General features: G+C 38.6%; 1 long non-coding RNA gene across 1 annotated transcript; it reads right to left on the minus strand.

The window, feature by feature from the left end:
- Positions 1-14,189: 14,189 nt before the first annotated feature.
- Positions 14,190-15,138, minus strand: LOC114821179 (uncharacterized). Its single transcript, XR_003768603.2, has 2 exons — positions 14,688-15,138; positions 14,190-14,561 (listed from the first exon to the last, which is right to left on the minus strand). It is a non-coding gene; the product is annotated as an uncharacterized lncRNA (long non-coding RNA).
- Positions 15,139-16,173: the final 1,035 nt, after the last annotated feature.

Here is a 16,173-nt window from a genome sequence, read left to right on the forward strand (position 1 = left end):
TGGAAATACATGGTGATTTCAAGTTGGTAATCAATCAATTGAATGAGGACTATAAGTATAGACATCTCACAATGGCAGGTTATTACTTGGTAGCTACTTAATTGTTAGACTATTAGGGCTCTGAAGTATCAATCAACCATGTCCCCAGAGAAGCAAATTTAATTGCCAATGAGATGGCACAAAAGGCTTCTGGATCACAGATTCAAGAAAGAGTGCTTGGAATGGATGTAGAAGTTCAAAGAAGAAATCTTCCTTCTATCTTTGAAAGAGGATTCAGCCTCGATGTAATGACCAAAGAGCCTAAGATAAAAGACTGGAGAACACCAATCATTCAATACTTGAAAAACCCTTATTCTCCCACAAGTAAGAAGATTAGGCAACAAGCAACTAAATTTGTGATATGGGACAAGGCGTTACTAAGAAAGACTTTAGATGGGCTTTTATTGAAATGCTTAGGCCTGGAAGAATCAATAAGAGTGATGGCTGAAGTGCATGAAGGCATTTGTGGGGTGCATCAAGCTGGAGCCAAGATGAGGTGGTTGCTGAAAAGGTATGGCTACTTTTGGCCCAACATGGAAAAAGATTGTAAAGCTTATGCCAGAGGTTGTGAAGGATGTCAAAGACATGGACCTTTCTAACACATACCCTTAGTACCTTTAAATCCAGTAGTGAAGCCATGGCCTTTCTGAGCGTGGGCAATGGACTTCAAGGAGCACACTGATGCGAAAATTAACTTAACACACAAATTTAACCCTCTTTTGACAATTGTAGTATAAGTATAAGTAGGGATCGTTCTGGACCGGGGATTAGGAAGGCTTGCTAATAACCTCTAAACTGACTCAAAAACATAAAACTAAACTTAAAAAACACTTAACAAGACTCACAAGACTCAAAGCAAACTTAAAATACTCAAAACAGCTTAAAACAACTAAATAAATTTAAACTAGACACTAGGAATGACTTTGGACAAAAATTGACTTTTACTTGAATCAAAACACTTAAAAACACAAACTAAAACATATTTGAAACACTTTGAAACAAGAAACTAAAAGGGGGGTTTTGATTTGGATGAAGTTGTAACAAACAAACAAGTATGAAAAACTAGACAGATTGTAAAACGAATGTGAGAAATAAGATGATGGATGAGATAGCTAGAGGTTTTTTCTCCACACATGACATGTATGCAAACAACTCGATTTCCAGTTACTGCTTCATTGAATTATGAATGACAATGCCCCAAATTAACCATGACATCACTAGTTAACTCTCAGATTTTCCTTGTTTTATTGGATTTGATGACATCATTCGACAACCCAAAACATTCTTCAAAAGTTCCCTACATGACATCATAATAGAGATACAATCAAAGATCATTACGTTTAATGAAAATCATAAGCATTGACAAAGCACTTGCAACTATGACATCATGTCACTCATGCTAGGAATTGAACTTAACGTCCATTTTAGCCCCCATGCTTTGCATCATCACTTCACTTTCACCTTTGAATCATTTCAAACACCACTCAATGCACTCATTGCTGCAACACCACTCAATTTTACCCCCCATGCTTTGCATCATTACTTCATTTTCACCATTGAATCATTGCACACACCACCAATTTCCCTCCATTGCCGTACACTTCCTCTATAAAAGGAAGTGTGTGTGGCAGCCATATAGTTTAGTTTTTGCTTGATCATTCATCCCCATTTCAATACAACCTTCACCCAAACACATCAATTCATCTTCACATCCATTCCTCCATACAAACAAACCTTCAAACACTTACCAACACCTTGTGCCGTAGCAAAGGAAAGGAAGGAAAGTGCTTGGACGTGCTTGCTGTCCAACTTGGATCGTTTGAGCGTTTAGGTGTTTTCTTTCTTTTGTTTCTAATGTTTAAATTCATTTCCTTTCGTTTTGTTGTAAATATAAGTGGTTAAACCCCTCTTGGCTAGGGGTGATTTCAAAGCCATGACTATGTGTGCAATATAATTTGATAAATTCTAGTTATTAACTCTTGAATCGTGAATGCAATTGGCTTAACTATTTGATTGATAACTTATTTGTATTTGTTAATTAAGGGTCGACACCTAATTGGCATGTATAAATCCGTTGCTAGAATATAAGGAAGTTTCACATAATCGTTACAAACTTATATTCACATGTAGTGAAGGTCGCTTATAAACGACATGAATGATTGTACACATGGTAGAGAAAGGAAAGGGAGGTGGAATGGTGCAGAAATAAGTCAAAGGTGGAGCAAGACTCAGGATGCACGGCATGGGATTCCAAATGTGGTGGATGGTTCATCAATGAGTGCATGTAGTGGAGGTAAAAGTTGTATGAAATCTGATGGGTGAAGGGGACAAGCAATGTGCAGCAATTGAGTGAAATGATTCAATGTTTTGATGCATGAAATCAGAAACAATGAAGGAGACAAGGGTGGTGCACGGCATGAGTGGATAATGAGTGTAATGGTGCATGAAATGAGTTCAAGAAATCTGGTGCATGAAGGGGACAAGGGTGATTATGCATGGCATAGGTGGAAAGGTGAGTAAGTGGTGAATCAATGAGTGCAAGGAGGTGAAAGGATATTATGCACATGGTAGACAAAGGAAAGGAAGTGGAATGGTGTAGCAAATGAGTTCAAGGAGGGAACATGGATGAATGTGCACGGCATGAAGTGATTTATGGCAGAAAATAGGAAGGGAATGGCTTCCTTGCACGGCAAGGAAGAGAAATGGTGAATGATGGTATGGCTTGGACTTTTAGGGAAAGTTTAGGACTTGTAGAATATGTAATGAAATGTCCCAAAGTATTTAGGAACCCTTTGTGTGACTAAATCTTTGGTAATTTAGGATTAGGAAAGGTAACGACAAGATAAGGCAAGTTTGACTAGTCTTTCCTCATTCTTAATGGTTTCCTTGTCTTCCTTGGTCCTCAATTTATTTTCTTCCTTTCCTGGGCACATTCCTAGCTTCTTTAGATCTTTAATTTAGTCCAACCACTTTGCTCCATGCATGTGATATCCATTCCATGCCCAAAACTGCTCCAAAGGGCACCAAAATGCATTTCTTTGCCTCTTTAACCCTTTGTACCTACAACCACATGAAAATGGCTTGAACTACTAAATCAACTAAGAAATAACAACATAAATGCACAAGAACAAGCTAACTAAGTCGCATAAATATGCTCCTATCACACACCTTCATAATTGTGGCAACTGACTACTTTACCAAGTGGGTGGAAGCTTTGGCTGTGAAGATAATTAATTCAGCTGTTGTGAGGAAGTTCATTGAACCCAAGATCTTACACAGTTATAGGGTGCCCGAGATGATTATCACAACAGAGGACCATCTTTTATCTCAAAAGAAGTGGAAGAATTTGCAAACAAGTTCAAGATAAAAATGATCCAATGTAGCCTTTATTATTCTCAATCAAATGGTCAAGTAGAAGTTAGCAATAAGATCTTGGTGAATATTATTAAGAGAATGGTAGCAGATAGCCGAGAAAGATGGCATGAGAAGTTGGGGGATACTCTTTGGGCTTACAGAACCTCAAAGAGAGCAGGAACTGAGACCACACCTTATTCATTAACATTCGGACAAGATGTTGTACTCCCCATGGAAATCAATGTAAGTTCTGTAAGACTTCAAAACCAGTTTTGAAGATTTCACTTTGCCTACATAGTGAAGAATTCATCCAGGCCATGTGTTAAAGGTTTGAAGATTTGGATGTGGCCCGAATCGAGGCTTTGAACAAGATCCAAGAAGGAAAGAGGGTTGTTGCCCAAACATATAACAAGAGAGTGAAACTAAAAACCTTCAAGGAAGGGGAGTTGGCATGGAAGGCTTTTTTACCCTTGGGAGCTTAAGTTAAAGGATTTGGGAAATGGACTCCCACTTGGGAAAACCCTTTTATCATTAATAAAATGTTAGATATATGAGGGTACTACTTGGCAGATTTAGAAGGAAATTTGCAAAGACATTAAGTCAATGCAAAGTTTTTAAAGAAGTATCACCCAACTCTGTGAGATGTTAGAGATTGTTATATTTATGAAGTCTAAACACTGGGAAGAATGTTGAAACCCTTGTATGCATTTGACATAGTTAAGCCTTGAAGTATAAGTACACAAGTAGGAAAATGAATAAGGAAGTGAATTTTCATTTCATTTCATAAGGAAAGAGGTTGCAAAAGCCTTAGCCTAACAATTTTACATCCTTAGCTAATGCAGTTATCCTAGAGTGATAAATATGCATGATAGTGAAAATTTGGCCTAGCTTTTCTAAAGCAATGTTGTTGTTGGCTAGTTGGGCTTCAACATCTTCTACTTCCAAATTGACCTTCTTCACTTCTTCAAATTTTTAATAGAGCTTGCTCGAGAGAGTCATCTATTCGGCCTTCAATGCAAATAGTTGCTCCTTCAACTTCTAGAATTCAGAGGTCACCACCATGATTCTGTCTTCCATGATCGAGCTCTCTTCCACCAACTGCTGTAGAGAAGTTGAAGTTTTGGAATGCTTCTCCATGTAGCACTTTATTTAGTTAGATTGCCTCTCAGCTCGAAGATGTTGATCTCTCAGTGCCCTCAAGTTCTCGAAGAAGAAAAAGAAGGAATCATATAGCATTTTGGACATTTGTTGAGCCTTGTATAACTCAGTAAGAGCCTTCTCATTTTCTTGGAGTGCCTTAAGACTGAAAGAGGCCGTGAAGTGTCTTGGCATCCACTCCTTGAAAACCCAACGTTGATCCTAGAGGTTTTAGGGGCTCAGAGGGATGCCTTGGGGACCTCAGCCTTGACCTAATCTGCCCGAACTCTTTGACTAGTTCGGGCAAAAAGGTCGTAGATGGAATGGATACAAAAGGTAGAGGCATTCCTCCAGCTCCCTCTGCAACAACAACGGTAGAAGTAGCCTCAGATGAAATGGAAGGGAAATGGCAGCAGCAATCTTCTTAGGCCAAGGGATGGGAACCCCAGTGACTCTAGAGGCTTTATAAGGCCAAGGAAAGACAACCTTGCGCACTGAAGATTAGGGAGACTTGCCTAAGCCCTCGCCAGAAACCTTTTTTTTTTTTAAACCAAGAAAATGGTGAGTTAGAAAGGTGGTTTACACTTAAACTGAAGAAAATAAGAATTAAAAGGACTTTTATACCTGAGTTGGACCTTGAGCTGTGGGAGGATAAACCTCTGTTGGTGTTGCTGCCTTAAGGGAAGTAGGCGGGCTGGCTCGAGCAAAAGCTTGGGGAGCCTTCGGGCTAGTTACCTCTAAGACAACAAGTATCTCAAGGATTATAAGCTCCCAAAAAGTTGGTTTTGGCTGGTGTACTGCTTTGTGCACTAAATAAGACAAGTAAAAGCAATGCACAAGTTAAAAGTTATTGAAGAAATTGAAGAGAATGTTAAATAAGGGTTTGAGGAAGAAGGAACTTGTTGAAGTGCTATCATCTTCTACATAGTGCAGCAACTTTCCAGTTATTGGATTGAATTGGGAAGTAGGAGTCATCACCATGGTCGGATGGGGAGTAGAAAAGGTAAGGGTTAAGGTTTACCCGACTTGAGGTGCAGATGCCCCAACCTTTGCCTAAGAAAATAATAAGAGTGGTTGTTAGTTTTGAAACTTGGAAAATCACAAACTTGACTAGGATTGAGAGAGAAGTATACCTTTGAGGGCTTGGCCCGATAAGGGGAAAGATACACCAATCGGGCTGGAGGAAATGAAGGCTCAGGCTGAGAGATCCCTTCAGCTCTGGTATCCTATGTCAAGCAAACAACAAATAATTAGCGCAAATGTAAGGAAAGAGAAGTTCAAAATCAAATTAGTGCTCAAGGTATGAAAGATATACCTTCAACTCCTCAAGTATCTTGGCGATGACCTTTTTGCCTTCCTGTTGCACCTATGCACCCGACTATGATCTTTTGGGAGTGGGGGCATGTTTCCTAGAAGCTGGAGGCCCTCATTACAGAAGAAAGAAGTATATTAGAACAAAACTCAGTAGGATCAAATTTGAAAAGAAGAGAACTAGGACTAAGTTACTTACTAACAACTTTATGTTTCTTTCTGCCTACTTCAACTAGATGGGCAAAAAAATTTTTGAGGCTTGAGAAGTTTGAGCTCTAGTCTTTTCTTGGTGTGAGTAGCATTTGGGCCAGGCAAGGCTAGTTGAGCTTAAGGCCTCTCATCGGGCTCAGATTCTAAAGACTTCACCACTAAAGCTTTTGCTTGACGAAGGGTCATTGTTTCCATTTTAAGCCCAGCCTCGGCCTCTAACTAGCTGAAAAGCTCTGAGATGTCCCTAGCATCCCCAGCAACTTCGTTGGACCCTACTCCTTACCTTGCTGCCTCAGCAGTGGCCTCTTAGATAACTAAAGCGCCTACAACCTCCTTCTCTGGCTCGACATCCACTTCTTCAGTGTTTCCTTGGGCTGCAAGACCAAAATAAAAGTTAGTCAACCACAAAATGCAAAAACACTATAAAAGAAACAAAACAAAGGTTACATATCATACCTATCAGCAGGAGTTGGTTCATCTAGTTTATGGCCTTCTTCTAGCTTTCGAATTCCTCTTTCCTAGGGAGTAAGTTGAAGAATACCTGTCCGAAGACATGATCATGGGCATCCCTGATGTCCCCATCATACTTCGTTGACCACTTGGCCTCTCACCAAGTGGAAAATAAGGGAGTGCACTCGAAATTCAAAGCCATGGGCTTATAGGCGATCCTACTCATCACCTCTAAGCTACACCGAGCTGCCTAAAATGTGACCTCGAATGAAAAATGGATATGGTAGGAGGTCCCACAGTGTATGGAAATGAAGAAGAGCACTGCGATTGGATGCCTGAATCCCAACTGTTTACCATAAAAGTTGGGGTGGTAGACTTCTATCTCACGTTCATAGCCCGTTCAGTCGCTTCGAACTCCCTAGGCCAGGTCCCTTTGTTGGACGCAACTTATGAATTTCTCCTTTCATTGACTGCTGGCAGTTTCCCTAAAGGAATCTTGAAAGATTTGGTCTGAGAACCAAATGTACCTCCGGAGCACAGAGGCACCTCACTGCCCAAGTCCGACAGATTATGAAGAAGTAAAGGCAGGCGAGGGTGGAGTGGTTGGTAACATAAGCCTCTGTTAGGATGCGGGCTGAAGCTACGTCCTCGATGAACTCCAAGTTGGTCGCCAGAAACTCGAGGAAATACCATTAAAGCCAAAGTTGAACTATCCAGGTGGCCCCCTAAAGACTAGTCTCAAATAGCTCGCCCTTGGTCATCTCGTGGAAGAAATGGTAGAGGTGTGCCAACATGAAAGGCCTCATGGCAACGTCGTCAAACGAGTGCAGCGCTTCCACCAGAGGGATCCACTCTAGCTTCACTCTCTTTGACTTGTTTGGGAACACATGTTTGTTCAACCAATAGAGGAGGAAGTATATGTGTTCCTGAGCCCTATCTATAATGGGAGAAGGCGAGCTGAACATCTTCTTAGCAAAAGGAATGAAGCTCGTGAATGAGTTTTCATAGCTTTTGAAGGTGGAGGAGTTATACTCCAGATGAGTGATAGACTTGGAAGTTTCTGAGCCTTCAACAATCGGGCAAGAGGGTGTGTGATGTCCACACACCTGCCTAAGGGCCTCAGACCGAAGACTTGAGCCATGTCTAGAACTGTAGAAGACATGAGACCCATTCTGAAATCGAATGTATTGGTCTCATTGTTCCAGAAAATGAGAACAGTGGTCAGAAGCTCAGGCTTAGCTATGACCGTGATCATGGACAACATTATGAGCTCGTAGATGCCGTTCGTCATCCACTTCTGCTTCTAGATAGGCTTGAGCTATCCACCCATTGTGACCAGGCTTTACCCCTCATCAGTGGAAACCCTTTCTTAAATTCGACCATTTGGAGGCCAAAATTCCAAAGTAAGGGTTGGGGGTGAACCAATTGGCGGTGGGCATGTTGTTCTCCACTGCGATGGGGACTCGGGCAGTTCAAGCAGGCCTTAGAGAATGTACATTTCCTTCTTAAAAAAAAAATCGACAGGTTTAGGCTAACCCGAGGGCGATGAAGGTCGTTAAGTTGGCGGCACAAATTGACGATCCTCTCGGCAGACTTGCATGCAGGGTGAAGTTTGGGTGCTATGACTGATTTTTGGAAAGAAAAGTGAAGGGGATTAAAGGCAAAGAGTAAGAGAAGATGGAAAGTGCAAAGGAATCAAGAACTCTGCAAATTCAAGGAAGTGGGTTTGCTCGAAGTGATGGCTGAGGAAATTTAAATTGAGGTTATTTAACAGGCAGTTAGTTAACGTTGGAGATCATAGGTTAGTACAAGGGTTTATTCGAAAACGGTTGAGTAAATGGCGCAAGCTCCAAGTTAAAGCATGCAGTTAATGTTTAATCATTATTAATGTCTTGGTTAACAGACTTAACAATAATTACAGGGGGCACTGTTTGGGTTAATATTTAACATTGGGCTTTATGGTAATAAAGGCCCAAAGGTGCCAAAGCAAATAAGGACTCACTTGAAGCCCAATTGATAGGCCTGAAGCAAATCGAAGCCATTTCAAATAAGGCATAGGTCATGTGCCTATGATTGAAATGATGGATGGTAGAGACCAACTCACTACCAGCCAAAAAGCACTTTTTAAGAGCATGACAAGTAAATAAGGGATGACTCACTGCCCTCCGAAAGCTATCAGCCAGAAACAGAACCAAGAAGGGTCGGGCCAAATTGTATATAAAAGGAGAAAGGGACACCGAAGACAAGGACACTCAACCAACCAATCAAAAAACATACAAAATCTGCTCTCAAGCCAGTTCGTACCCAGCAAGTTGAATCTTATCAAAATCCAGTCCTTTTTAGCTATAGTTCCCTTAGGAAAAGTCATATTTTGTCTAGTGTAAAAGCTCTGCTACCTTCCCTTAGTATTGTAGTATTGATTCCTTCGTGTGAAACCTATTCATTTTTCATCTCACACCACATATAAACCTCTGTAAACTCGAAAGAGAAATGGCTACAAGAAGTTGTACCTTGCCCGAGCCTCTTTTGTTTATACTTATATGTCGTAGATCTGTCGTTTAACGTACTTTCCTTCATGTATTCAAGTCATTTTTCAACTGTTTTCTACTTAAGAGTTTAATTTACATTCGAATCTGATTAAGTTAAGAAGTTTGGTTTCATTAAAACAAACTGTGATCATGGAAATGGTTGGGAGGGCCTTGAACACCCTTTTTGGACATATAAGACTATGAATTAAAAGTCCTCATTTACAAGGCAAGAAGAGAACTTAATGCATACTTAACCCATATGTGACAATCATTTGATAAACAAGAAATTCAAGTAAATTGGGACGCAAGCAACCAATTTAAATCACTTCAACTCAACAATCTGTTATACAAAGATAACAGTGACACGCTCAGACCCTTGTTAGTTTTGATTGCGAACCTTAAGGCATATACCAAAGGCCCCAGAAAGGCACTTTTCAAACTAACTGTAAACTTATCTTGCATCACAAAAAGCAGCAAGAACTTGCCCAACAAGTAACAAAGTGCCATTCCCTCAAGGAGCCGTGCGAGGGACTGGACCCAGAAATCCTTGCCCAAACACCACCCTTATTACCAATCAGATTTCGGTTGAATACTCACATTCCAACAGACACCATTGCACCTCATGTTGATTGGAAGTTTGGAAGTGATCGGGCAACTAGCTGGAAGATCTTTTTCTTGAATCAAGTGAACGACACCGTGAGGAGTAGTCTGTGGCTGAGAGTGCATGGCTTGGTGGTGGTGGGGATTTTGAGGTTGATGGTTCCCACATACTCATGTTGATTGGAAGTTTGGAAGAGATCGAGCAACTAGCTGGAAGATCTTTTTCTTGAATCAAGTGCGAGAACGACCCCGTGCGGAGTAGTCTGCGGCTGAGAGTGCATGGCTTGGTGGTGGTGGGGATTTTGAGGTTGATGGTTCCCAAATAGGATGCAAACAAAGTACAAACCACATCTCGAATTTCTTTCTTCCATATTTTGCTGACTCAGTTGCTGATAATCGACGGTGTCTGGTTTTAGAGAGAAATGGAGACTCCGACACTTGCTTGGAAACCTTAAAAATAATGTAATCAAGTTGCAATTTTGTATTATATTATGCACGGACATTGTTGAAGTAACAATCTTAGTCACTACGATCTGCTGCATGTATTGCCACACTAATTTAGGTTGGAAAAATGCTTTGAATTCATATTTTTTCAATTTATTTTTCATATTTGAGGGAAGAGTTGGTTCTGTACCATTTTTTGTGATTTAAAATTGGAAAAATTAGTATCCGGTCAATAATTACTAATGTTCATTGACTGAAACCTTATTAGTTTTCAGATTTTGACCCAAGTCCCTAGCATTAATGTAATAATGAATTTACATGTTAGTTACATAATTTTTCAAAATAAAAATTAATAATTGATTTAGGATTTTAATACTCACACCTTTATTAAACTCCTAACTAATTTTTAATCCAAAACATTTCCAAAATAAATAAAAAATTAGAATAAGTTTGTACCCATTAGCTTTTTAAAAAAATGTTTTCAATTTTTTAATCTTATATGTACCCATTCATGTAAATGTTTTCAAAATTTTAATCATAAAATGTACCCATTCTTAAATATACCAATTTGTTATATGTAAAAGGCACCATTTTTTTTTATATAAAATCTATTCAATTTTTTTCTAATCCATTTTTAAACTTCTATGGATACATTATTTTTTCTTTGATTTTGAGAATGTATCAATGTCAAGTTTTATCGAAGAAATTTACTAATGTTATTAAGCCTAATATCTATTATTATTATTTTTATTTTTTGTGTGGTTTTGAGGAATGTACCCATGTTGTGGTACAATAATTTTTTTTTTAAATACACACACACACACACACAATAGTATAATTTATATTTTAATATTTTTAATTCCTCAAATTATGGGTTTTTATTTAAAATCTCATTAACATAAACAACTATAAATTTCAATTTTTAATTTAAAATATATAGTAACATAAATAGAAATAAATTGTCACATTAATTTCAAGGAAAACTAACAAAGTTTTTGTAAAAAATAATTGATAAATAGGGACCGTATCTAAAGTATCCCTTTAAAATTACTAATGCCAATAAAATTACTACTTTCACTTTACCCTTTTACTTAGTAATGGGGAAGTTCAAATTTCAGAAAACCTGACGTTGAATTCATGCCATCTTAATAAGGTGAATTGCCTACAATTGTTGTAATTGTTGAAAAATTATTGGCTGGCGTTGGAACACAATCGTGTGGTATAATTATTTTATGACGTGTTATAATATGGATGAACACAAGGCCTAGGTTTTTTTAGCTTCGATGAAGGAAATTGAAATTCTGCTATAAAACCAATTAGCAATATGAAGAGTAACTGAACTCCTTATGTGACGGTCTTCCTCAAATTTGGAGATACTCTCAACAACCAAACCTAATGGGGTTTCAACTGTAAACAAAAGTTGTCATTCTTTCTAATGAAATTTCTAAAGGGATCACGGAGTGAATGTAAGCAAAATCAGCAGCTGAACCACTATAAATTGTTGCTTTTGCATGTGGTTGTTTATTTCCTTGAGGTTGATTGCGTGCGTAGTCATCATACTCCATCGACAACAAAATCCTTAGAACGGCATGTGTACAACATGAATTAATTAAACTATGACTGTATTCCAATTAATACCAAATAATCTCGTGTTGATTACATATAAAATCAATGTTTTCCACTCTATCAACAACCTTAAAATGGCATGTATACAACATGAATTAATTAAACCACGACTGTATTCCAATACCAAGTAACCTAGTGAAGAACACTAGAAAGATCAATGAAACTCATGCTGTAAAGTCGCATTAATACTCATAGTCTCGTACCATCCACTTGTATTGTCTGCGAGTGTAGGCCATTTGTTCGATTTGTGGCTGTGTTTTTTGTGTTCTTTAATTTTACAAAAGCAAATTAAGAAACAGTAGAATTACAACACAAGGCACTGCATTCGTAAGTTGCATGAAAACGATGGGGGAGCAGCAGCGCATGTAGTCATGACTCATGACTCACGTGCACTTCAAGTTTTCAACAAATGATATGCACTTTCCTGGAGTTAATTGGTGTGTCAGTCCAAGGTGTGGCCTATATGTTTTTAATTAAATCTTAATCACAAGCTTTTGATAGCATTTTACAGATCAAAGTCATCAAAACTGTTGGATTACAAAGGTAATTTTATAAGGTAAATATCACAGTCGTTGTTGGACCACACATGATTTTTGTAAACAAACTTATGTGGTATCCAGTCATCGCGGAATAAAAAATAGAAAGCAAACAATTCAAGGTTTGAGAAAAAATGGACTGCTAAATTCATCATGTTTAATCTGACTTTAAGCACCCACGAATATGAATGGCACCCCTTCCTCAAATTGCTGGTGGTGGTTGAATCATATGCTGTCCTCGTTTTACTACGATGTATGGAGGCTCTATCTTTGTTGGTTTGCTGCCCAACCCGTAGAGAGTGAGGTGCCTTGCTAATCCGAGTAGCATAAGACATGTTTAATACGACCTCACATCCTGTAAACGGTGGTTTGTGAACAAATTTCAAACACCTTACCCACTTGGCACAAGCTTCGCCACCACTAATCACTTTAATACCCTACTTAGTTACAAGCTCACGCTACCATGCTTGGCTAGAGACTCTATCTTGGTATCGCGGGAAACACACTCATGTTTCTATAGCACTTTTTACGTAACTCATCATAAGATAATTTAATTACGTAATGAATGTTAGAGAAAATAAATCTAATCAAATAATAAGTGTTACACAAAAAAAAAAAAAAAAGTATAGTCACGTAATCAATCTTGTAGATGTATGAATGCATTCGCCCGGGATGCCTATGGTTCCCCACAAAAATATGAATGGCCATCAACACATCTGAAGATGGAAATTATTTTTTTCCGAAAAAAAAAAAAGAAGTCGGAAACTTTGTTAGTCTAATTCATAAAAGGTGTGGTGGTTGTACCACCCTTTATTTGCAAAGTTCTCTAATTCTGTATACATGTGCTTTCCTCTTGCGACCAAACAACCAGCGAAGAAATAGCCACACACCCCACAAAGATTCATAACCAGATATTTTCTGTGGTGAAAAAAAATTAAATGACTGATATTTCAGAGTACAGTTGAATTATTAAATAAAATAATCAAAATTTTAAGTCAGACATTAAAAACCACAAACAACAGGTCAAAGATATCATTACGACGGTCTTTCATGTTCTCAAATAAATCACGCAACAATAATTACGGGATAATTTAGTGATTTGAGACAAATTTCAAATGTGTATTTCACATTGTATGTTCTAAGTTTGATTTTTTACGTTGATGAATCGAACAATAGTGTCCAGAGAAAGACCAAAATGCCTATGTGAGTCTTTCAAGCCCTCCAAAACGGTTAACTGTTATGACGAAGCCATTACCTAATCCCTCTTTTTTAAAAATAAATAAATAAAATAAATCACGCAACGTTTTTATCTTTGCCACATAACAACTGTATTAACATCCTGAAACACCTTTTACATAACAAATGACCATCTGGCTTCCAAAAAAAACATAAAACAAATGAACATCTTCCTCGAAGTTTTCAACTTCCGTTAACCTGTACGATTTTAAACATTTTGTTCAAGTCTGTCGCCTCTGGTTTTATTCTTTAATTCCAATTTAAAACTAATACAGGGCAAACTAAGCAAACCCAGCACGTTGGGTTATAAGAAATCGTAAAACAAAAATCAAACCCAGCAAATCGGTTCTAATTAAGCAAATTAAACACACAATTAACAATTAACAAAACGTCCAAAAAAACCGTAATTCCAACTCTGAAAAACCACCAACTGGAACCGGAAGCGTATGTTTATGCATTCCAAATAATTTCGACCGCATATAAGCATTCTCTCGTCTCTTTTTTTCCTTCCATTTTTCTCTCCTCTTGTTTGAAGGCTAAAGATTTTACTTATGTAGAGAGGGAAAAAAAGTAGAGAGAAAGAAGAGAATTCCCCATCCGAGCAAGAAACCCCTACTCCCTACCGACAATTTAAAACGGAAGTACAAACCATGACACATGTACTTCTGAAAATCACGAAGATTCCCAATACAACCCCCAAATTAAAAAAAAAATTAAATTAAATAAGAAAAAAACCTTCTCATTTAATTAATATAAGATTAAATGCTAATTGATGTGAATTATGAGATTGGAGAACCCAAATTAAACACCCAAAAGAGACCCAATCACAAATCAACGCCAAAGTCTTCAACTTTGGAAAAATAAGAAAAACTAAAGGGGAAAGAAAAGGAAGTACAAGGTTTTTTTCCTCTGAATTCTAATGGCGGGAATTACAACTAACTCTAGAGCTCCGCCGTCAAATTAATCATCTGTGCGCCGTCACCAGCGTCTCAATGAACCTCAAACCGTCGAATCTCGGCTCGAACTTATCCTTGTCCGACGCCGTATGCGAATTTTTCCCGCCGTTCTTCGTCGCCGGGGAAGAAAAACCCTAATCAAAAGCAATTAACGCCGCAATTAGATTAAAGTTCCGATATAATAACAGATCCATTAATCCAATTTCACGAAATTCAAAGCAAAATCCAAACTTTGCAGCATTTTGTAATTTTGTGCGTACCTGGTTGGACGAAGACGACGTCGTCAGAGCCATGGTGGAGGCGGCGACTACCGATGCGACCAGAGGGCCCGAGCCCTTCATTTTCGGAGAACTCGAAGTCGACGAGAGGAGAGAAACGGTGCGTTTCGGGGCTCCGAAAACTAATGATTCGAATTCAGGTGGTCGAAACCCGACGAGGCTCGCCGGATCTCTAACCCGAACTTTGCGATTTCCTTCTCTCTTTTTTTTTCTTCTTAATTTTCCGTTGCGGAGAGAGGCTTTGGCTGGCGCCTCTGCCGGGCCGTTATTTATACGCGTTCCCTGGTGTGGGCGACTTTCACCGCATTTAACGGGATTTAATTTTAAATTTAGATCCGGCTTCGTGTGGAGATTCTTTGTCACGCTAGCGTTTTTGGCTGGTCGGATGGATGGATGGTTGTGATTGCCTGGTGTTTGATTCGCAAAAAATCTGACATCGAAAGGTATACGCTCCCCAGTTTGGAAGAGGTTTTTAAATTTAACGGGTACACGGGATGGTACATCACGTATCACTATACAAATGATTGGATATGTGTGTTAAAAAGTTAATAACTTAAAAAATAAAATTTTTTTATCACTCCTATTAAAACAAGTGGTGTACCACTTGTGTTTCCGTCACAACTAAAAATTTCTCCTAGTTTGGACCACGTAATTAAACAGCTAGATGTACGATGAAGAACTCAATAACTTGGATCGAACAACTAAACAAGTAAGCATTTCAGGGCATGTTTTAGTGGCTGATCCATGATTCATACCTCATAGGGGAATCTAGTGTAGAGATCAAAACTATTTTGGATTCAAATAATATGTCAAATTTTTATTTTTTTTCGAATTCCAATCTATTTCTATTAAGTTTTGTTACCAAGGCATTTTGTCAAGCATTTGTTGGCATGTTGACATTTGTTGAGACATGTCGAGCCATGTGTCTAGACTTGTCAAGCATCACTTGTTGAGCCCTAGCAAACTGACGTTTCTTCTAACACTACCCATTACAGGGTCTCCAGAGGACCTTCTGAATTATTTTTCAGTCTTCTATGGAGCCCTAAGGCTCAACTGGTCCCTTATTTACAAACTTGTTGACGTGAACTGAAGGGTGAGTGTGAGAGGTGATGGTTGGTCCCGTTCATAGAGGTAGGTGCACCATTAGGTAGAGTGAGGGGGAGAGTGGGTTAGAGTGGTTTTTTCTTTGGGTACAGAAAGGAAGATGCCTTGGTTTGAGCCGTTAGATACCAAGGAGGATGGGTCCCATTAGCTTGGGGAATTGCGAGTTCTTGGAGGGAAGGGTGGTTACTGGTTGCGTTAACATTCATTTGCTTAAGCTCGACGCCGTTTTGGTCAGTCAGTCAGTCTGCTCACGCATGCGATCATCTTTTGGAATATTCAACTTTTGACTTTTATTTTGAACACCTAACGTATGATAATCCTTTTTTAACATTCTTGTTTCTTTATATCAATCAATAACTTTCAC

Source organism: Malus domestica, chromosome 14, assembly GCF_042453785.1.
Source record: "Malus domestica chromosome 14, GDT2T_hap1".
NCBI lineage: Eukaryota > Viridiplantae > Streptophyta > Magnoliopsida > Rosales > Rosaceae > Malus > Malus domestica.